This window comes from Malus sylvestris, chromosome 1 (genome assembly GCF_916048215.2).
Source record: "Malus sylvestris chromosome 1, drMalSylv7.2, whole genome shotgun sequence".
NCBI lineage: Eukaryota > Viridiplantae > Streptophyta > Magnoliopsida > Rosales > Rosaceae > Malus > Malus sylvestris.
The window spans coordinates 13547773-13572298 of record NC_062260.1 but is presented as its reverse complement, the minus strand read 5'-3'; the positions used below and the strand labels follow the sequence as shown (position 1 = coordinate 13572298).

At 36.9% G+C, this 24526-nt stretch overlaps 1 long non-coding RNA gene and 1 pseudogene across 1 annotated transcript; one reads left to right on the top strand and one right to left on the bottom strand.

Annotated features, from left to right (window-relative positions):
- Positions 1-383: 383 nt before the first annotated feature.
- LOC126631738 (uncharacterized) lies at positions 384-3028 on the bottom strand (annotated as a pseudogene).
- LOC126632031 (uncharacterized) lies at positions 2678-19599 on the top strand. The gene is made up of 2 exons (XR_007626549.1): positions 2678-2796; positions 19492-19599. It is a non-coding gene; the product is annotated as an uncharacterized LOC126632031 (long non-coding RNA).
- Positions 19600-24526: the final 4927 nt, after the last annotated feature.

Sequence of the window (24526 nt, the reverse complement as noted above, 5' to 3'; positions counted from 1 at the left end):
CAGTCGGGTCACACTCATCCACAACCATGGCCACCACACTGCGCTGGTTACCGCTAATGGTGATGTTGTGAAGGCACCTTCCTCCATTGTTCGACCATCCAGTTGGCAATGCCGCAACCGTTTGTTGTCGTTTACTTGTGCTCGTGTGGGAAGCGTTTGATTTATCAAAGCATTTGAGGGGTTGTATATCTATATATACAAGTCCATGTTTCGTACTTTCCCGTAAACAAGATAAGGTAGTACACGATTTGGTATGTTCACAAAACCAGAAGTCATTGCTATATATTGACGTCTATAATATACATAACATTTTACACAACACATTACACACAGATAGACATAATGCAACAAGCTAGCTAGCTAGACACATCAAACTAATTTAACTAAGCATCGGACCATGTAATATCTAATCCTCCCCAGTTGTCCTTGGGTACACCCAAGGCTTTCCAGACAGCTTTTGAGGCGTCAACGATGTTGTTTGGACAAGGAGGTTGGTAGTCATGATCTGCATCACATTCCTCAGTAGAGTCACACTCATCCACCACCATAGCCACCACACTGCGCCCGTTACCACTAATGGTGATGTTACGGCACCTTCCTCCATGGTTGTACCATCCAGTCGACAATGCAACAACTGGTGTGTTATCATTGTGGTACTTGTTGTCACATTCTGATGAACCGCCTCCATCACCATTTTTCTCGAAACTGTTAAGAGTGAGGTAGGCCTTGGTTCTGCCGGACAGTGGTGGTGAACATGTGTAGGTTGTGTACATTTTTCCGGCCTTACAGCAATCAGAGTCATTCTCCTGGTTGCATTAATGTCCAGGAGGGGCCTTCCTTCCTCTAATTCTGCCGCTTGGACGACATTGTTGAGCTTCAGTGAGCAAGCAAATTGCTGAAAGGAGAACGACTAGTAGAACAATGGACCCTTTTGAGAGAATCGCTAACTTCATTTTCTTTCTGTTTCTCTCTCTCTCTAGAGTTGTTGTGTGGGATATGGTTGATGCATAACAGCGTTTGAGGGTAGCATATATAGCAATTCCCTATTACCAAAATAACAATCAAACTTCAACATATGATTTGCTACGCTGTTATGTATTAGACTCCAAAAACGTAACGGAATCATTTTAAGCATCAAAATCTTAATTAATTAGAGCTAAAACAAATCTTTGAACCCATTTACTGCTATGACTATAATAGTGTTTAATTGTTTGGACTATTCTTCACATAATGATGACTGTTAATATGGTTCCGAACAATATTGTAATAAGAGTTGATATTGTCTGGTAGTGATTGTCACACTCCCATTTTCTTTTCTGCAATCCTTGTTTTAGTCACTTGACTCTCTTTGATTTATTCAATCCAAAGATTAGAAGGAACAAAAAAAAAAAAAAAGGGAGGAGTACACTGAGAAAAGGGGAACGCAAGATCACTTCACGTATTTACGAAGAGAAATGAAAATTACAATCTTAGTTGTTTGTTCAGGTTTGCCATTGTTCAGAGGATGAAGCTCCAGTTTTTTGCAAGGCTTCATGAACTGTCAAACATAATTTGCTGAAAACCTCACTTTTCATGGCGTGAAACCTCACTTTTATTTTAGGACATAAAGCCAAGTTATTCGTGTACAATCATCTAGGGGTGGGCATGGGTCGGGTTGGGCCCAAATTTGGAGGAACGGGACCGGATCCATTTTAAATTGCAACGGGGCGGGCCGGGTTGGATAATGAAAATTTTAAATTTGGAACCGGACCTAACTTAGCCCGTTTGAAACGGGCCGATTCGGATCGGGTCCACGGGTCCAATAACATATATATTTTTTCTTATAAGGCCATGCAAGGTCCCTTCCCCATCAATGTGGGATTCATTCTCAACACGTCATCTCACGTGTGGTGAATTTCAAGCCTTCCATGTGAACAACACAATGGGGTGTCGTGGAGCATGTGTGGCCATTTGGCTTGACACGTGAGGCAATCTACTTTGATATCATGAAAAAATGAGTTTCCACCATAAAAACCAATTGGCAATATGGGGAGTACCCCAACCTCTTATAAGTTCTTTAAGGTATCTCTCTTCACTAATGTGAAACTCTTTTACCATCACATTCTCACATTTTTCAACCTCTTGTAATAAGAAGCCAAGTATGCCTTGACATGAAAGAAAGAAAAACCAAAAAGAACAGCTGCTTGAAGGTATGATATAAGACCTAGATAACGAACTAAAACAAAACAGAAGTCGAGTGATATGTATATGATTATGTAATATTACTTTATAATTTACAATAGACAAAGTATAAGAAAAACAGTTTAAATATATTGACTTCTTGAATAGTATAGTACTTGTAACATATTATAGAACACAATCCACAACAGCCATACACGCAATGCAACAAGCAAGACGGAAATTAATTAATGTAACTAAGCTTCGGACCAAGTGATATCCAGGCCGCCCCATTGGTCTTCAGGCACACCCAAGGCCTTCCAAACAGCTTTTGAGGCATCAACAATGTTGTTAGGACAAGGAGGTTGGTAATCATGATCTGCATCACATCCTTCAGTGGAGTCACATTCATCCACCACCATGGCCAACACGCTACGTCCGTTACCATTAATTCTGATTTGTTTATGGCACCTATCTCCGTTGCTATACCATCCAGTGGACAGTGCCACAACTGGTGTGTTGTCATTGTGGTATTGATTGTCACATTCTGATGGACCGCCACCATCTCCACCTTTCTCGAAACTGTTAATGGTGAGGGTGGCCTTGGTGCTTCCAGACAATGGCGGTGAACATGTGTAGGTTGGGTACATTTTGCCCGGCTTACAACAATCAGAATCATTTTCCTTGTTGCATTGTCCAGGCGGAGCCTTCCTTCCTCTGATTTTGCCGCTTGGACGACATTGTTGAGCTTCAGCGACCAAGCATATTGCCGAAAGAAGAATTACTAGTAGGACAATGGACGATTTGGAAATGAAACTCTTCATTTTCTCTGTTTCTCTCTATCTCTCTAGTTGTGCTCTTGTGATGAATATGCTTGGTTTGATGCATAAAAGAAATTGTGGGTGGGTATATATAGGAACTTTCGAACCATATTATCCTTGGATGTTTGCTGAATATTGACAAAATTACATTCTGACACTAAAGAAAGCTAATTAGTTTCTTTACAACTTGGTTTTGCCAGGACGCAACACTTTTCAAATTCAATATAGTATAATATATATATACACACTCCATCAACATAACGGCAACGTAAAAATAATTTTGGAGGAACATACTAAAGTATTCAAAGTTTCCAAATCCTGTTTAATTATGTGCATTTTCTAAAAATAAAAGTTTTAGGGCTAAATTTCAGAATTCTTTGTTAATCTCACAAGACTCACATGCACTAGGAATACTTTAATTCTTCTTGGAGGAGAATGTAGGAAACAAATCCGAAACAAACCTTTAGTCCACAAGACAGAAAACTAACTTAGAAACTAACACAAATTTTTTAACTGGAATAGAAAAATCAAGAAGTTTTCAACTGGCAAATTGGAAATCTGAAACCGGCACGTAGCATTTTTAACCTGTCAAGCTTGTTTCTGAAGGAGGTTGGAGTTCGACAATAAAATCACTTGGCAATGGGGACTAAGTCCGTTACTTTATACGCACATGTACCGTCCCTTCTTTCTCTTGATGTGAGATTCATACTCCCAAATGCCCCGTCATGTGCATGTGATGATTTTTCAAGCCAAATAAGTGGGCAACACAAATTTGGATAACATGGAGCACGTGCAGCCGTTGGGCTATACCTTTTTTTTTCTTTTTTCACAGTGATATTTATAATAAACCATAGTTTTGGGTATATTGTAGAAAACAAATGAAGATTGATGTTGAACTTGTAGTAATTTAGTCATGGTAAATTACAAAAATAAAGGAAATAATAGAACTCAACAACTCATGAGTATAATCAAACCATATATGAAACATATGTCAAGATAAACAAGGTGACCACTGACTTATGTTAATCATAATGACTCTTACAATTAACCACAAACTTATTAGTTAAACTCAAGAAAACATTATATAAGAAATGGTGTATAAGTACTGCAAAATTACAAACTGACCAAGACAATTGCTGGCATTGTAAACTAGGGAACTTCATTAGAGAGCTTCAATGGTACTAGGCTACCAGCATTGCTCCCACATTTGGTCTCCTTTAATACATTTCTATATCCTTTATTGCTTCTGCATTACCAAACCTTTCATGAAAATCATGAAGTAACAAAAAATGCATACTGTACATATCTGTAACGATGTTTGAAACTACATCAAAGCATAAATATGAATCATTAATATGAGTAAGGATATCATACCTCACTCCCACATTCAAACGTGATCAAGGCATGGTAGCAAACCCATGCTTGTGACATGTCTTTGGAAGGCTGTAACATGTTGGGCCTTTGTCAAAGGGTTTGCTATCATACTGAAAGTACCAAGATGTTCTATCTTAATGACCTTTTGTTTGGGTGGATATTTAATATTGGGCTCAATGTAATAGAGTCCAGGAGTGCAAAGGTCTTTTTGTGATTGGGCTGGAAGAGGCGGTAGCCCATGAAGGATTTAAATATCATTCTTGGCAACTAAATAGGCAGCAAGCCTATAATGAAAGTGACAAGGTATAGATGGCAGCTCACCCTCAGCAAAAGTACTTTTCTATGACATAAGTAGGTAAATAACAAAAGCAAGTGATGACCCACCTAGCTCTATAAGCCACCACCAAAAGGGAAAGCTTGGACACTCGGGCTAATGAAGGCTATACAAGCAGCAAGGGATGCAAGTAGAGAACTCTCTCAACACACTCAAATCAGAACTCAAAAGCAAAACCTAGTTTGTTCACCCCTTACCTTTTTCAGTTGCAGAACCACCATAGAAAGCTCTTTTTTTTGTCAGTTTTTAGAAGCTCTTGTTGGGTTTTACGACTCAAAATTAGGATGATGCAAAAAATTAGGTTTGTGTTACCTATTTGGTTTTGGTGTCCTATTTGGGTTTGGATTTTGACTTCTTAGTGGTGGAGAGATTTTGTTAATTAGCTACTTGATTAGGATTTGGATTTACTTCCTATTAGGATTCTTATTGTAACCTAAGTCCTATGCACTATAAATATGACCTTAGGTTAGTGAATGTTGTATGAGTTATTCTTGTGGCAATTTGGTGCGAGTCAATTTGGGAGTTAGAGAGCAATTTGGGAGAATCTGCTTCGTTAGTTTTGGGATCTCTACTCATTTGGTTTAGGGTTTATAATTTGTGGGATTTGGGTTATGAGAGTTTATACACTCTTTTATAATCTCCGTTTGTTTAGTGAAATTCACTCGCCGTGCTTCACCCGTGGATGTAGGCTTTACACCAAACCACATAAATCTCTTGTGTTAGTTTGAGATTTTTTTGTTTTAACTTTCACTTACGACGTTGATATTGGCACTTTGTTAGAATTCGTTTCCGTTTGCGCATAAAAGTACAATAAGTGGTATCAGAGCCAGGTTTCTGCTTGGGTTTTGCTTGGCAATCACTTATGAAGCCTTTTGTGTCGTCGGTGAAAGTTGATATTGAAAAGTTTGATGGCAATGACTTTGTTATTTGGCAATTGAAGATGCATGCTTTGTTAGTTCAACAAGGGATTTTGAAAACGCTAAAGGGTGTGAAGGCCTTGCCAAACTCGTGGACTGATGAGGAAAAAGAAGACGTTATGGAGTGGGCATTTGGAGCAATCCTTCTGACTTTATCTAATGAAGTCTTGCTTGAAGTTGGTAATGTCAAATCTGCACTGGAGTTGTGGCTCAAATTGGAGAGCTTGTATATGGCCGAATCTCTTGCTAAACGGTAGTATTTGAAGAAAAGTTTGCATACTCTTCGTTTGGATGAAGGTACGTCAATTCATAAGCATGTTGATGAATTCAATAAACTTATGATGGATTTGAAAAGTGTGGACGACCAATTTAGTGATGAGGATTATGCAATAACTTTGTTGTGTTCTTTATCTCATTCGTATGAACACTTTGTTGATACCATGCTATTTGGTAGAGAAAGTCTTAGTTTGGAAGATGTTAAAGCCGCTTCTAAAAAGCTAAAGAATAAAGTGTCTGATTCACAATATGAAGCTTTGGTAGTTCAAGGATGGAGTAAGGAAAGGGAAAACTTGGAAAGAACACTTGTAGCTACTATTATAAGGAGGGTTGTTGGAAAGTAGATTGCCCTAAACTCAAGGGCAAAAAGAAGCCGTTTGATAAGTCTTTTGCTAGTGTTAGTACTTAAGCTCCTTGGGTGGAGTGTAATTCGCACTTTTTGTTCATATGTTCAAGCTTTTGCTTGGATTTTGTTTCGTATTTGTTAGTTTCCGTGATATAATTTGTTGGAGAAGGCGTTGGAGGAAATTTCAAGTTTGAAGACTTTTGGATTTTTTGAGTCTAGGTGGAGATCAGTTTCGAAAGAATTTGGTGCACGTTTGCGTTTGTATTTTGGTATCCCAAATTTGAAGTTTGTATTTGATTTGGAAGTTTGTTAATATCTCGCCTAGGTGGATTTTGTTGGGTTTTATGGCTCAAAATTAGGATGATGCAAAAACTTAGGTTTGTGTTACCTATTTGGTTTTGGTGTCCTATTTGGGTTTGGATTTTGACTTCTTAGTTTGTTTCCTTGGTGGAGAGATTTTGTTAATTAGCTATTTGATTAGGATTTGGATTTACTTCCTATTAGGATTCTTATTGTAACCTATGTCCTATGCACTATAAATAGGAGTTTAGGGTTAGTGTATTTTGTGTGGCTCATTCGTGTGGCAATTTGGTGAGAGTCAATTTGTGAGTTTGTGAGTTAGAGAGCAATTTGAGAAAATCTTCTCCATTAGTTTTGAGTTCTCTACTCGTTTGGTTTAGGGTTTGTTTTAGTTTTGGGTTCTCTATCGTTCGGTTTAAGGGTTGTAATTTGTGGAATTTGGGTTGTGAGAGTTTAAACACTCTTTTGTAATCTCCGTTTGTTTAGTGAAAATTCATCACCGTGCTTTGCCCGTAGATGTAGGCTTTACGCCAAACCACATAAATCTCGTGTTAGTTTGAGATTGTTTGTATTAACGCCTACGACGTTGATATTGGTACTTTGTTAGAATTCGCTTTCGTTTGCACATAAAAGTACAACAACTCTGCTACCTTTCCCTTTGTTGTAGTATTGAATCCCTCTAGTAAACCTTGTTTATATTTCATTTTCCAAGACTATTGTCATTGTAAAATATAAGAAGAAGTGGCTGCAAGAAGACAAACCTTGCCTGGCAAGGTTGTAATCTTGCCTGAGTCTCCTTTATTTGTCTTTATATAAAGTAGATTTGTCGTTTATGCATCGTTAATTAGATCTATATCTTTTTCAACTACTTTCATTCAAGTTTTGTCCATCATTAATCTTGCCAAACTAACCACTCTTGTTTCCTTATTGTTAGCTCAAACTAATAACTAAGGAACTAACTTGAATGACCTTGAATTCCTTTATAAATGAACATATGGTATTATAAATAAAAGTCCTTGATCAAAAGGCAAGAAAAGAATTTAGTATAGACTTAACCTATCTGTGAACAATCCTTATGAACTAAAGAGTTTAAATGATTTGTGGCCCAAGTAAACAATTAATTTAATAACCAAGAAGACAATATGTTCAATAAAGAGAACAGTGGCACGTTCAGACTTATATTAGTTTTGATTGTAAGCCTCAAGGCCTAAAAAAGGCCTCACAAAGGCACCATTCAAACTAATGACAAACGTATAATGCAGAAAACCAAGCAACTTTGCCTGATATGCAAGACAAGGGGAGTTATGCGAGGGTCAATCTAGCCCGAACACATTCTCTTTAACTTTGTCTTGAACTTTCAGATATTTGATGTCCATTAGCCTCAATGCTTCTGATCTTGTTTAGGTACCTTAGAACTTTCTTTCCTACATTCCAATATGCCCCACCAGGATTCGATTGAAATCTCTTAAAGACACTCAATGCAAAAGCCATGTCTAATCTAGGGCAAACCAATGGTTCCTCTTGAACTATTCCTTACAATTTCAATGCCTAAGAAAAAATGTGCTTCACCCAAATCCTTCATGTCAAAACTGTTGGGCAAGATGCTTTGGTTTCATTCAATAATTGGACATTTGAACTTGCAAAAAGTATGTCATCAACGTATAGTAACTTGAAAATGAGACCTGATTTTACCATCTTCAAATAGATGCAGTTATTAATTTTATTCTCAATGAAGCCAAATGAAGTCATTATTTGATCAAATGTCTTGTACCACTGTCTAGAAGCCTACTTAAGTCCATATATAGACTTGTTGAGTTTACATACAAAACTTTCCTTACCCCTTTCAGTGAATCGTTGTGGCTGTTTCATGTAAACGATTTCATCAAGACTGCCATTTAAAAAGGCAGTTTTGCAATCCATTAGATGCAATTCAAGATTAAAATGAGCTGTAAATGCAATGATGATTCTGAAAAAGTCCTTGGTTGATACTGGAGAAAAAGTTTTTGTGTAAGCTAAACCGTAATTCTATGTGAAACCTTTGGCCAATAATCTGGCTTTATGTCTCTCAATATTTTCCACTTGAGTCTCGTTTGGTTTTGTAAACCCATTTGTTCCTTATAGGCTTCATGTTATTGGATCCTTCAACTAATGTACTCCAAACACCATTCTTTTCCATTGAGTTTAATTCTTCTTGCATGGCAACATACCATAGTGGTGCTTGTGAACTTTCCATGGCTTATTTGTAGCTAGTTGGATCATCATCATCACCAAAGTCATATCCACTTCAGTAAGATAAGCCACATAATCACTTGACAGTGTAGGCCTTCTGGTTCTTTGTGACTTTCTGAGTGATGCAACTGGTGGGACAACTACTGTAGGATTTAATGGTACTTTAGACTCATTTTGAACTGGTATTAGTTGCTGAACTAAAGGTTCCTGAGAAACGAGAACTGGTTCAATGTCTTGTGTGGTATCTTGTTGTCCAAGGACCTCTTTATGGCTGTGTAAATGAACTGTTTGATGCAATGGTTGTTGGGATGGACAAAACTACTGTATGATCGGTAGAAGCATGATCCATCTCTTCCATTTGTTAAAAAACACAACTATTTCTTGAATGGGAGTATAGAGATCTGGAATCTTTAATGAACTTTGCATAGTGGAAGGAGAGGATTTTATTGCAGAGAACATTACTTTTGAGAACCCTGCTCCTGAGGTACGCTTTGCTTATGTTTTCATCACTTAGTTTTTACTCGAAATTTGCATCTTTTGATTGCTTTTTTGTACATTGAGCATGGTGAAACTTGTAGTTTGAAGTTGAAATTTTGAACTTGTTGGTTTGTGTTGGTTTGAAGTCATGAAAGCTGTCCACGCCATAAAGGGTATTCTAATCTTTCTTGCCTAGTTTTGTTTACAACACTTCATTTTTCGGGTGATTTGGATGAGCAGGGGTTCATTCGACCAGTTGGGATGCGAGAGACCAAAAGCTAACAGTGATGGGGCAGTTGGAACCGGCGCTAATAGCTACTAGGTTGAGAAAGATCGGGCCAGTGGCAATTCTGTCCCTTATTATATCCGTCACTGCATCCATTTTCTGTCGGATTTTGCTTAAAATCCGACAGTAATATACGTTTTTTGTCAGTTTTTGAACCGCCAATTATAGATAATTTTGTAGTAGTGTTTCTCTCGGCCAACCTAGTGTGGAAATTAGGGCATAGACGATTGTGGCACATCTCAATGGAAAGAATGGCGGGATTGGTGAAAAGGGTGTTACCAAGTCTAAATTTCAATGATTTTGAAAACTATGTTGATTGTTTTAGGGGAAAACAATTACTCGTTAAAAACCAGTTCAACTAGAAGTATTGATCTTTTAGAGTTAATCCATACGAAGATGCAATGTTGAATTCCAGCACACCTAGATGCATCTCATTTTGTTGTTTCCATGTCTTAAAATTATTCCTATTCAACTTCTCAATGTTCATGAGATTAAGCATGTTAAAACCTGTGCGACATGATTTGATTCGAAGATTCATGAGTTTTGACAAAGGAAAGAAACTAAAGATTCTTTGTCACTCAAAAACTATAGAACCAGTTACACTTTTGAGTAAGAAACTGTCAATATATTCCAAGGTTCTAAAAAATGCTAGGCGCTAGTCGGACGGTGGGTTAGCATCTAGCACCTAGGCGGCTAGGCAGGGTCTAGGCGGATTTAGGTAAATTTCTTGTATATCTTGTAAATAAGTGCATACTGATACTTACAAAAAAATATACTTGTATGAAATCCATATAAATTAGTTAAATTTATTTTATAGTAGATGATTAAACATTGAGGAATTTGTTATTTAAAAAAAAAAATACATATCTAACATAAGAGTATAATATAGGCTGATCTTATTCTGATTTTAAAAAGAAAAATAATAAAGTAATATAATGCAATAGTATAATATTATGTTGTTTTAAAAAGAACAAGTAATAAAATATTATCTAAATAATTTATGTAATTTATTTATTAAGGGATAGTGGGTAATTATTGTTTATCCCTTTATTTTATGATAAGGCTGGTGGATTTCACACCAAACTAGGCATCTTTTCCATACGTTCCAAGTTTCCCTGCTCTGCCCATACTCGCTCTTTCACTCCAAACTAAGCATCTCTGATTTGTGGTCTTTACCGTTTCTATCCCTCTTCTTCTTCTCTCCTGAAAAACCACAAATCAAACATCGAAGACTTCTCCGATTCTATCTCTCCATCTTCTTCTCTCCTAAAAAACTACAAATCAAACATCGAAAATATCTCCCTCTATCCTTCCAAATTAAAACAACTCCCTCAATCCCTTCATCTCTCCACCGCACATCTCCCTCTATCCACCACCGCACTTCTCCGTTTTCATGCACAAAAGTCATGGGTTTGCAGTACGACGAGAGACATCTAGTGATTCTGGATTTGCAGTTTGCACAGTCACAGAGCAGAGAGACGAGGAACCGCCTACCATACCGCCTAGCACCGTCTAGTGCCGCCTAAACCCTCTCCGTTTTATTGAACGTTTTACCCAAAATCACCACGGAAGCCCATTGCCCACTGCCTTGAAGGGAAATTTATGAGTTTCATGAATGGGATTTCTTAATGACTAGCATGCATATACAATTCAAAATTTATATATACATGAGCAACGGAAGCAATATACCAAATAATCAAAGCTATAGTCATGCAAATCCCCTTCAAGGTTCATAGGTTTATATATAATGCATCAAAACATTTAATAGAGAAGAACAAAGTGAAGGTTTAGTCTTTTACCTCTTGATCTAGACTTGAGACCAAGGATGAACCACCTTCAAGATTTTTGTTCCTTGAACTCCTTGCGCCTAGCTTCCCTCCTTGCCTCCTCCACTTTGTTAGAATGAGTGCTCCTAGGTTCTCTTCAAGTTTCCAAAGTAGGAAACCTCTAAAGATCCTCACCCACTAGTGTAGTGAGAAGGATGAAGGATTAACCAAAGGGTGAAAGATGTGTTAGTAAAATCACCCCAAGGTGGCCGGCCTTTGATGTGTTTAGAGAGCTATTTTTCTTTTGCCTCTTTTTTTTGTTTTAACACACAAAAACCCTAATGAACAATATCTCTATAAAGTTCCTTATATAGACAAAAGAAACCTAGTCAACAACTTGGCTAAATATCTCACCCTTTCCATCTAAAGTGGCCGGCCCTCTTTGTGTTGTTTGGGCTTTGGGCTTTCATTTATTTCAAGTCATCCAATGCTTGAATAAAAGCCCAATGGGTTTAGGCCCAATGGGCCCAATTAAACCCGAACGTTTCTTTAAGCCCAAAACGATCTTTATCGCTTTTATGATTTATTTAGACTCAAATTAATCACAACACTTAATTAATCCAATTAATTGTTTCCATCATCCATTAATTACTCACTACAATAGTGTAATGGTGAACAACCTTTTAGGTTCTAATTAGCAAGGCAGTGAGGTGATTGGCACCAATCTACTTGATTAAATTTAGTTCAATCACTTAGTGAATTGAAACTTCATTTCAACTCACCTTCTTCTTTGATGACTACATTTAATCATCTAGAAGATCTCACAAGCTATGAGTGACATCTAACCATAAGTCATAGCTACCCAAGCTAATGTAGAAGTTTATTCGGAGAACCTATTCAGTTGGAATTGCAATGTAATTCGATCATTCTCTAATACAATACTCTCAATCACATTACTAGGGTATGGATATGTTATGTCAAACCCCTAATGTGATTATTCCTTCTTATATGATTCTTTTGAGTCGTATAGGAACACTTTCCTTTTAATACACTCGATACTTCGGCCGAAGATTCCCGAATCATATCTTAGAGTATTCTTCCTCTCTTATCGAGGATTAGAGATTCCTTGTTGCACATACACTTGCCTTCATGACTAAGTGGCTTAACCCCGACTATGCCGTTGACATTCTAATAGAGTGACGTTTGACATAATCAAAGATTAAGTACTTAACCACAAGACAACGACGATGTCTCAGGTCAAAGGACTACTTACATTATTCCAACCATTTGAGTTACTTGCTTGACATGTGAGTAGACCTCCATGCAAGTACTCTCGTTCGATTGTGTTCAGTGAACTCATTCCCTTAATGAGCACCTACATACTTGTCTTAGTGTCACAACACGAATGGGATGAGACTTTCCATCCTTCTATTTGAAGCAGACACAGTATGTACCGGTCTAAGCATTGTCAGTATCCCTCCGACAATCTAATGACCAGGAACCTTTTTGGACATTTGGTTATGTGAAGAAGGTCTCTGTAGTCTAACATCATTAGATTACTTCTTCAATCGATCCATTGTCCATGGATACACGATTTAAGACATATATCATTTATTGAGATAGTCCTAACTCGTGTCTTTGCCATTTGATGTATAAGAATCATCTATACATTCATTCATTTGTCCTGAAAGGTTTCTTCCAAAGATTGACTTTCAGGGCATATTTCCAACAATCTCCCACTTGCACTAAAGTCAATCACTAGTATATCTTATAGATCTAGTTGAGAGAGCTTATGCTCGTAGGTTAACTTGGTTATGTATTAATCCCTTTCATTATTTAAAAGGGATTTACTTATCAAATGTTTCCAAAACATTTGATGATGTCTCTTTATTGTGTTCGAATACTTTGATGAGACATTGATTCCATGGCTTGAGCTATCGCCCCATTACGTCGTAGTACCCTACTAACGACCTTATGGTTTGGATTCAATCATTGGTTCTAAAAGAACCCCTTCCATTCAAAACACCTTTTGAAGCAGTTTCTAAAACTATATATCGACATATATTTCGTTTGTATACTTTATACAAACTTTGCTCCAACCTTGAGACCATTGTAGTACAATACTAACAATTCATTCATATGATTAGTACTTCATCCATTATGAAGTTCCATTTGTTAAAATGGCTTATTTTCACTTTGGTTAACAACCTAAGTGAATGCACGCTTCCAGAGTCCCACTCTGATGTTTCTTTCTTAAAGGCAATAATACTCTATCAGTTGCTTTGGTTCTGATCCTGGGATATAGTAACATCTTAAAGTGATAAACTCAGTGGTTTCTTCACCTTTGGATATCTACTTCACAAGTCAATACATGTGTCCCTTTTGTGATTTTATGGCACATTCATTATAAGGGTTATGAAAGTGATTTACTATCACATAGGAAAATGCTTTCTTAAATCTACAACATTTGAGATTTAATTCCCATATAACATTATTGAGATAGCCTTGCTATATCAATAAGTCCAATTTCAAGTCTTTACTTCAAAATTAACCGTGTCATGTTTTGTCATTTCTCGAGTAACATCTATGTTTTATCAAGTCTATCGAATAGACTTTATTCACATCTTGTTTGCTCAAATTGTGACATCACTCCCACTGGCCTTGTTGTAACTTAGAATTCATTCAAAAATAACAATTATATTTTCTTGATTTGAATGCATATTGCTCCCACTAACTTAAATGAATCACACACAAAAGAATTCCTTCTCAAGTAATTCCTTGAAATGTGTGACTTGATTTATCAAGTCTTATTCATTTAAATTATATGGTGTCATACACCATACTCCAAGTTTTAGTCATACCAAGACCTTTAATGTAATCATATAAGAATTATCCAAGTCTTTAGTGGAAGCATGGCTCCTACTAAGGGTATAGAAACTCAACCATTCCTTCTAGGTGGTTGATATAATTCTTTATCAAAACTACATAGAGCAATATTGTTACATGAGATGTTTGAATTTGGCTTGTCTTGTTGTTAAACCATATGTTGTGACTCATTTTGAAACTTATTCCCTTTTGTTTCATCAACTTGTCCATATGCTTGGTAATTTAGCTTGTTCTCATAAAAGAGAATTATGGACAACTCCCAACATATAACCATTTTATGCTAGGTTGACGAAACCAACATTCAAAGACTATTCTTTAGAATGTCACACAACATAGAATTTTAACGTTTTGAAGAGCTTGAGTCTTTTAACAATTAAAATTGCAAACTCTTAATAATAGTCAAATACTATTACTCTTTAGACAACTATAAACCAATCATATTCAAGTTTATATCCATTTTCACACCTCCCACTATTTCTCATGACTTTACTGAGAAATCATTTCATACATACAAAATGTATAAAAGTGGATTATATTGGTAGAAGACATTGTGTAGTAGCTTTAAAACATTTCAAGCCTTTTTGTTTCAATCTTCACTAAGTTTAATGTCTTGTTATTTAAGTAGCTAAAATCTTTAAACCTTTTATAGATTTAGATACTTCTTTCTTGGTTTAATCACTAACATAATTGACATTTTAAAACCTTTTAAAGAATGCCCAATTAGTTGTTCAAAATTACTAATTGAATCAAGAGTGATCTTGATCATTGTGTTTCAAGTGATAACCATATAAGAAACGTTTTTCTATTTCCTTATATCATTATAATGTGATCTTCCTTTTCTTCAAGAAAGGAATCTCTAGACTTTTGTCAATTCATATAGGACTCATAGGTAGACAATTGGAACCAAATCTAAAGATTCATTGTATCCATTTATGTCCTACATGTGAGATCTATCCATAATTGATAAATCTAAAGTTTGGTTATCACATTATAATAAGTGATATAACTCTTGTATCTCATCTAGGATACAACAAGACAATTTTCAATTCATAACACTACTTTAAGGAAATAGTAAATTAAAAGGCATTCTTCATATTACATTAATATGATAATTCAAACATTCATAATGTTTAATACAAAAAGTATTAGCTCTATACATTTAGAGACTAATATAAATACCTTTATACATTTAGGCACTAATAGTGGTCTTCCATCATATGAAGCCACATAATAAGTTCTTAACAAAATAAGAAAGTTTAAAGACAATCTTTAATGCCTAACAAACTTCATAAGTAATAAGCAAAAAATATAGTGGCCGAACACTTCTCCACTTCTATCTTGCTTGTCATTCTTCTACTTGGCTTCTCCACCTATATATAATTATACAAGTGATTAACTCTTTATATCAAATATAAATATTTAGAAGATCTAACATTTATAATTGAAGATAAGAACATAAACCATACCTTGTGGCTTGTCCTTAAGACTTGCAAGATATAACCTGCAATTCCTCCTCCAATGCCCTTCCTTTCCACAGTGGTGGCAAGTCCCCTTGGGCTCCTTTGCCTTCTTTTTCCTCACTCCTCCTTTCGGCTTAGGAGTGGGGGACTTCTTCTCCTTCCCTTTGCCTTTGCCTTGCGGCTTGGCCTTGGAAGAGGATGGCTTGTTGTAGGCTACTGCAGCAGTCCCTACAACGTTCTCTTTCTTCATAGTCTTCTCGGCAGTTACTAACATATTTAGTAACTCAGAGAGAGTATTATCCATCTTATTCATATTGTAGTTCATTACGAACTGCGCAAATGAATCAGAAAGAGAAGCCAATATGAAGTCCTGGGCCAATTCCCCGTCAAGTGGAGTACCAAGGTTCTCCAATTGTTCAATGAATCCTATCATCTTCAGTACATGTTGATGCACTGGAGCCCCCTTGACCATCTTGGTCTTCACAAGTTCACAAACAATGCTAAAGCGACGATTGCGCGTCCCTTCACCATATAACTCCGTAAGATGGAGTATTATGGAAGATGCACTGTCCACGCCCTCGTGCTGTCTCTGTAGCTCCTCATTCATGGAAGCCAATAGATAGCACTTGGCTTGTGTATCATCCTCCACGTGCTTGTCATACTTAGCACGTTCATCCTCAGTGGCGTTTGGGCCAAGAGGTATGTGAGGTGGAGCCTTGTCTAGCACGTAAACAATCTTCTCCAAGGTTAGGAGAATCTTGACATTACGATACCATGATGGGAAATTGTGCCCCTCTAGGCAATGTTTGTCGAGTATTTTCGCGAGTGTGCTTCCAACCATATCTATATACATAAACAATAAAATAATTAGATTGATTGTTGATTAAGTCAAACGATTCGGGTCTTTAAACCGAATGACACCACCCACCATTTTTGGCAAATTCCATATCCCCCAAAATGGAATCCGGGAGATTTCAAAGAAAGCTCCTAGCGGGTTATGGGAGGCTCACTATTACCAAGCCCACCTCACGATGATACGATGTCGGCTAGCAACAATAATAATGAGAGGATACAAGTACCCATTCACAACAATTTCTTGTGATTACCCATCTTTTTGGCCTCTAGAGAAAAATACCTCTAGAGAAAAATACCTCTAGACAAATGTGTTTTAATGTTTTGAAGTAATATTTATGTGGCAATGTGTGGTATGTGCAAATTTAAGAATTTTTTTTTTCTTAACGGGTGTGACACGACACGACCCGATAAAATAACTCGTGTTACACGAAAACGACACGAACACGACAGACACGACCCGTTTGCCAGGCCTACTAAAAGCAATTGAGGGTGGCATATATATATATATAATATAGCTATATACTTGGAAAAAAGGGAACTTTAACGAAAAGCACCTGATACTGTTCACTTTAACGAAAAACCACATTTTTACACTAAAAAGTCAATCCTGGTACTATTCACTTTACCCTTTATTTTGTCCTTATTATTAAAACTCAAAGTTTTCAAACTATTTTCATTAGTTTTCCTGAAAAAAAATAACAATCAACATTCAATAAATATTTTGCTATGCAAGCTGTTGTACACTCCATCAAAGTCCACTGCCCGAATCATCTTGAAATTAAATCCTTCCCAATTATGCGAAGCACCAAAATCTTAATTAATTAAAGATAATCCATATTATTATATCCCTCCAATGGGACATACTGAGAGTGACATTACCAATTCGTAAAATATGTTACCATGAACTGTTTCTCGGAATACAAAGATGTCCAGTCTACTTACTCAATAATTTTTCATAGTTTTCTCTGTAATAATCAATCCAACGGCATAGGGAATCTATAGTTGATTTTCCATTCAAGGATAGCAAGGTTAGGACTCATAATATGACTTAATCCAAATTGGGCCGCTAGCGTGACATCGTCTTACTCCAAGGAGCTAATAACTCATAAGCAATTATAAGCAAGTTAATTATATAACACTATGATGGTGAATAATCAAAGTTTGGAACGCAGCAGACCGTGACACCTAAGCCGGTACTAGAAGGATCATCTTTATTCATGATTGCAAATATGGTACCATCTTCTGAACAGTTGAATGCCAGCTCCTGTGAATTTTAATACCAATGAAAATGGTTTTTGTATTATAAAGTTCCAAGCATTAATAGGTCTCTTATTTAGCTTGATTAGGCTCATTTTTCGTCTCTTTTTTTTTTTATAACTGTTTTTTGAACATCTTAAGAAATATTTTTATGATAAAGGGTTTTTCTAGTACAGGAATCAACCAAGTTCATCTGGATAAATTCAAATTAGGAGCATAACAGTAAAAATAAAAATGATGCTTGTATGTGTTACGACAACAAGCCCATTTTGGAGATTTTTGATTAATTAGTACACCTTGATTTAGATTTTTTTTAAATTACTATTATTAAGGGAAGGGAGAAGGTTTGAAACTATTATAATAACTTAGGAAATGGGAAAGTTTTCAACCCGGACGCATGGGTAGAAAACTAACATGTTAGCCATTAGGATATTGAACCACATGCTTAATTTAGATTTTACCTTCTTGTCTTTTGTGAAGATTGTTGAGATTCCTTTATAAAACCAATTGGTAATATGGGAAGTGGCCAAACCTTTTATAAGCTCTTTCAAGGTTTCTCCTTTCACCAACGTGGAACTCTTTTAACATTACATTCTCACACACCCCCTCACGTGTGGCGAACTTTCATGCTAAACACGTGGACAATACGAATTGATGTGTAACACGTTTGGTTGTTGGGCTTCACACGTGGACAAAGCTACTCTAAGACCATAAAAAAAGTTAGGATTCCATCGTAAAACTAATTGACAATATATGGAGTAGTCCAACTTACTTATAAGCCCATGCAAGGTTCCTCCATCCATCAATGTGGAATTCATTCTCAATACGCCCCTTCACTTGTGACGAATTTTCAAGCCTAACATGTGAACAACACAATGGGGTATCGTGGAACGCGTGTGGCCGTTTGGTTTCACACGTGGGATATAATACTCTGAAACCAGGAAGAAATTGGGGTTCTACCATAAAACCAATTATCAATATGGGGAATACCCCAACCTCTCATAAGTTCTTATAAGGTTTCTCCTTTCATCACTGTGAGACTCTTTTACTTACACATTCTCACTTTTTTTTTTAAAAACTTGTTGTAATAAGAAGGCAAGTATGCCCTGACACCAAAGAAAGAAGAGCCAAAAAGACAGCTGCTTGAAGGTATGAGATAAGACCTAGAAAACGAACTAAAACAAAACAGAAGTCGAGTGATATGTATATGATTATGTAATATTACTTTATAATTTACAATAAACAAAGTATAAGAAAAACAAGTTTAAATATATTGACTTCTTAAATAGTATAGTACTTGTAACATATTATAGAATACAATCCACAATGATCATATACGCAAAGCAAGACAGAAATTAATTAATGTAACTAAGCTTCGGACCAAGTGATATCTAGGCCACCCCATTGGTCTTCAGGCACACCCAAGGCTTTCCAAACAGCTTTTGAGGCATCAACAATGTTGTTAGGACAAGGAGGTTGGTAATCATGATCTGCATCACATCCCTCAGTAGAGTCACATTCATCCACCACCATGGCCAACACGCTACGTCCGTTACCATTAATTCTGATTTGTTTATGGCACCTATCTCCGTTGCTATACCATCCAGTGGACAGAGCCACAACTGGTGTGTTGTCATTGTGGTATTGGTTGTCACATTCTGATGGACCGCCACCATCTCCACCTTTTTCGAAACTGTTAATGGTGAGGGTGGCCTTGGTGCTCCCAGACAATGGCGGTGAACATGTGTAGGTTGGGTACATTTTGCCCGGCTTACAACAATCAGAATCATTTTCCTGGTTGCATTGTCCAGGCGGAGCCTTCCTTCCTCTGATTTTGCCGCTTGGACGACATTGTTGAGCTTCAGCGACCAAGCATATTGCCGAAAGAAGAATTACTAGTAGGACAATGGACTCTTTGGAAATGAAACTCTTCATTTTCTCTGTTTCTCTCTATCTCTCTAGTTGTGCTCTTGTGATGAATATGCTTGGTTTGATGCATAAAAGACATTGTGGGTGGGGGTATATATAGGAACTTTCGAACCATATTATCCTTGGATGTTTGCTGAATATTGACAAAATTAAATTCTGACACTGAAGAAAGCTAATTAGTTTCTTTACAACTTGATTTTGCCAGAACGCAATTCAACATAGTAATATTATACACACTCCATTAACGGAACGGCATCGTAAAAATAATTTTGAAGGAACACACTACTTAAGTATTCAAATTTTCCAAATCCTGTTTAATTATGTGCATTTTCTAAAAATAAAAGTTTTAGGGTTAAATTTCAGAATTCTTGATTAATCTCAAATGCACTTGGAATTCTTTAATTCTTCTTGGAGGAGAATGTTTAGAGAACAAAATAGCAAACTAGCCTACTTGGACACAAATCTGAAACAAACCTTCAAATAAACTTGGGTAACCTGCAAAATAGTAAACAGTCGTGAGCAAGCCTAAGACTGGGGGAGGGGGAGTGTGTCAAGGCCAAAGGCTCTCTGACGGTCAAGTTAGTGAATGAATTTAGACTCAAAGCAGTGGGCAAGAGAATTAAAGTGTTTATTAGATTGCGTTATCATAGATGAACCCTAGATGAGTGTATTTACACCAGGGGAAGAGAGACCTATTTTAGGATAGAATCCTCGTTCTGGGCTGGGAAAATCCTAGAGGATATCTAGAAGTAGATATTGCACCCTCTTAGAAGTTGCGATTAATTGCAGTGCATGTCAATCCCTAGGTTGTAGGAACTCCAAAATTTATAAGATTTGATTGTGTCCATATCCGAGTCAAATCGTGTGTCTTCCGGAACAAGCATAGTTATCCAGCGAAGTCACTAGGACTCCGCCTAGTGCCCCGAAGTTAAGTGATGGTGGCATCGCTACTCCGTCTGCTGATAGAGCTCCGCTTAGAGCTGGTGAGTTCATGACTGGACTTCTAAGGCAACTGTATTCCTATCAGACTTTTGGCTTTGAAGCGGCTGCTCTTTCAATCTTGAGTGGGCTATCTTAGACTCCGCACCTAAGACCTTGTAATGATGATGTGTCCTGTCTGTTGCGTGCGCACAAAAAATAAGAATTCTCATTTAGCATCCTACCTCTAAAGACACAACAGTCGAGTTCGTTAATCTCGAGGCGAACTGGTCCGTATTTAACGGTAAGATGATTCGAAATATCTTTTTTAAATATCTGTCGTACCACTGCCTTCACTCTCTTCCTGAATTCCCAAATCTCCATTCTCATCCAAAGAGCACTTCAATTTTACATTCGTCGTTGTTAGCCTTCTTGTATTCAAAAGAAATCACAGCCGCCAGTTCTTTTACCCAACTTGCTGTTCTGGATAACCCTGAAGCCCTATGGTCAGGGTTTGTAACAAGGGTAAGGAAGAAGCTTTCTTGCAGTCACAGCCACCTTCTCAACGGGTGTCGTGTCTGGTGGAAAGATAGTGATGATGTGATCACCAACCTATTGATCCCCTTCGTCCTTGCACTAAGATCCATCCTTGTTACCTCGATTGGTGTTGAGATTCCCCTTGTTGCCGGTGTGGAAGGAGATCATCATGCATTTCCAAATTGGTCTCTGCAATTTCACTCATACTTCCGTCTGTATTATATTCTGCTTCGAACGCCTGAACGAATGGTATCACGTCGAACTGGGCTTATCCGAATTTCACGTTCCAACACATTCCGGAGAAGCGCTAATACTCGTTACTTTTTTCAGTCTCGATCTACGCTTCGATGGCCTTCTTACATCACCGATCTTCTTGGTCAGGATAAGGATTGGTATAGGGACATTCTCTTGGTATAGGGCCTTCTTACATCACCGATCTTATTGTCTTTGTCAATTACTATATCATATTAAATATCATATCATTTTTAGTCATTTAACATATTCACAACAATTTATATACAAGTTTACCAAACATTACTGTTTTTTTTAATTTTTTATATCTATATTTTTTTATAGCTGTTTATTCTCACCGTTCAATAGATGCAATTTTTTTTAAAGTACAACAATACCAAATTAGCCTTAATTCTACCCTAATTACAAGAAAACAATTAGGAAGCAAATCCAACTAATTACACCGAGAATGTTAACTCACGCCAAAATGTTAGCATACCACGGGTCCAACCCTTGATGAAGGATGGCATGGAATCTCTACAAGTATTTAGCGAATTAATGATGCATTGGAGAATACTACATTCAAAGGATGTAATGGTTGGTTCATTTACCTTATACATTGGAATTGCAAATGGCATTAACCAAATAGATAATGCTAGGATACCAAATTTTTAAACTAAATTTCAAACTAAATGATGTGTCACAAATAAGAAATAAGCACGTTAATTAACACTTGAGTAATAATCTAATAATCAACATCCACATTATTTGGTTTACAAAATTTAGTTTAAAAATTTGGCATTCCTAGTATTACCCTAACCAAACATAGGAATTCGATGTGGTGCATGAATAAATGAAGTTCCAATGCTAGTGCATTGAATGGTATTGCTTTGACTTCCAATGATAGTGTGGAGTTAATTCTTGGACTCACTATGATGTTCCATCCATGCATATAAATAGGGGTGGCATTTCACCATTGTGAATCATCGCAAAAAGCAAGCATACCACTCCAAGTGAGAGAGTGAGAGTTTCTAAGAGTTGTTCTTCTCCAAGGTTGAGAGTGTGAGTGTTTCACCATAAATTGTGTCAGTTAGTGTTATACATTCTTGTATTTATCAAGCTTTGTCTTCGGCTTGCTAAGATTGTTATTGTTGTACCCAATATTTTGATATAGTGGACGATTGGTTTCTACCCAATGGACATAAGCACAAATTGTCGAACCACGTAAATTCTTGGTGTCTATCTTTCTACTTCGTGTTTTCTCTAACTTGTAGTACCGTCAATCCTAACAGTGAACACTTAAGGACAGTTATAGAATAAATAGTGTAGGAGACACTAGTAAATTTTGTTCAAGTGACCAAAGTATTCCTCTGATGAAAAATTGTGGCACTATCAACCGTCTGGTTTAAGAGAATAATTCAGGTGCCCCAACAACATTACTGTAATGCTAACGGGAGGAGTGTAGTAGTGATGGTGGTTCCCTCAAAAGCTTTTTGGGCAGCCTTGGAAGTTGGGAGTTAGATATTACTTGGACTGATGCTAAGCAAGCACTCTCTAGCTATTAGAGCAAGTCCACCCCAAGGGGTAGGCTGGCTCAAAGTGTGAAAAATGGACCGGCACTCCCCCAAAACACTCCACCCCAACCTAATAGGCTGGCTTTCAGCCCAAGCTAGGCCATATGCCGGCCCAAAATGTGCTGAGCAATCAGCTGGCCTATGTGACGTCATGCCAACGCCAGCGTGACGTCACAGCGCACTTATATGTTTTACGTCAGGCACATGGGAAACATGTGCGTGTAGGCGCGCGTTCCCGACAGAAAATAGGCGGTGGGGCCCTTCGTTTCAGCGCATCAATTTGGATCCGTGAATGGCCATGTGGCTCGTTATGGGCCGTTGGATTTCCAATGGCTAGTTTTCTGGACTGTTGGATTTTCAACGGTAAAAAAACTTTGAAATTCGAACCCAACGGCTAGATGACGTGACGCGTTCTAGGCTGTTAGATTTGAATCTTTTCCAAATCCAATGGTCCACATTAATTTACTTAATAAAAATTAATAAAAAACTAATAAAAATTGTTAAAAATACAGGAAAAATTAAATTTTTTTTAATTTTTCATATAAATACCAACCATCATCTTCCACTTTACACCACATTTCAATATTTTCGGATAATAATACTTTTGGATAATAACACGTGGCGTGACAAGATTGGTTAGAAATCATATCCGAAATTAATACTAAATTTAAAATTTATTATTTTATAAAAAAATTAATAATATTTTAAATGGGATAGGTGCCAATGCATTTTGTAGGGGTAGAGAAGTATTTGACTAATTTATTGTTTATGGGGTCTATCATTGCTCACTGAGTGGATTAAATGAGTTGAATACTAGCGCATTTTTTAGAGGTGGACTTACTCTTATATAAAAATCGAGCTTCTACTCTTTTGTTGATATCAAAAGGGTTGAATTTTTTTATTTATGAATGAATTAAGCACAACGAAGGTGTGCTAAAGTTCGGAGCAAGACCATCATGTACTGCGATCTTCAGATTTTTATTTATGAATGAATTAAGCCCTACCCAAAATTTGCATATAGCTGCGAAAGCTATACAGAGAATACCAAATAATTTGTTTGAACTTGGTCCAACATTAGCCTCTCAAGCATGATTAGGATTAATTTGCATTTGTGGAGCAAAAAATAATCAAGAAAAATATGGGGGTGACAAGTGCATCTTTGGGTGAAAAAGAAAAAATTACCCTCGAGATATACAGGAACTCCCACGTGCAAGTAGCAGGCAATAACAACTCAATCAATGGCAAATGTGATCAAAATAGGCATTTATTCAAAACCTATTTCATCAATCCTCATCAAATCCTCCCCACAAGGTAACCCGCAATTTCAAATTAGGATTGATTATCAAAATTAATTGATTAATTTTCTAATTGATTGCAAGATATTATTTTGGCATAATATCTTGCAATTAGAGCCAAAAACCACCATAAGTGGTCGTATCCCTTTTCTGCAAAAGGAGGCCGGCCACACCCCTATAAATACCACCTCATTTCTCAAAAAACCTAAGCCGAATTCTCTTCTAAAATTCTCCAAATTTCTCTAAATACTTTTCCTTCAAATTCTAACTTTGGCATCGGAGGTTCTTCAGCCAAAGCCCC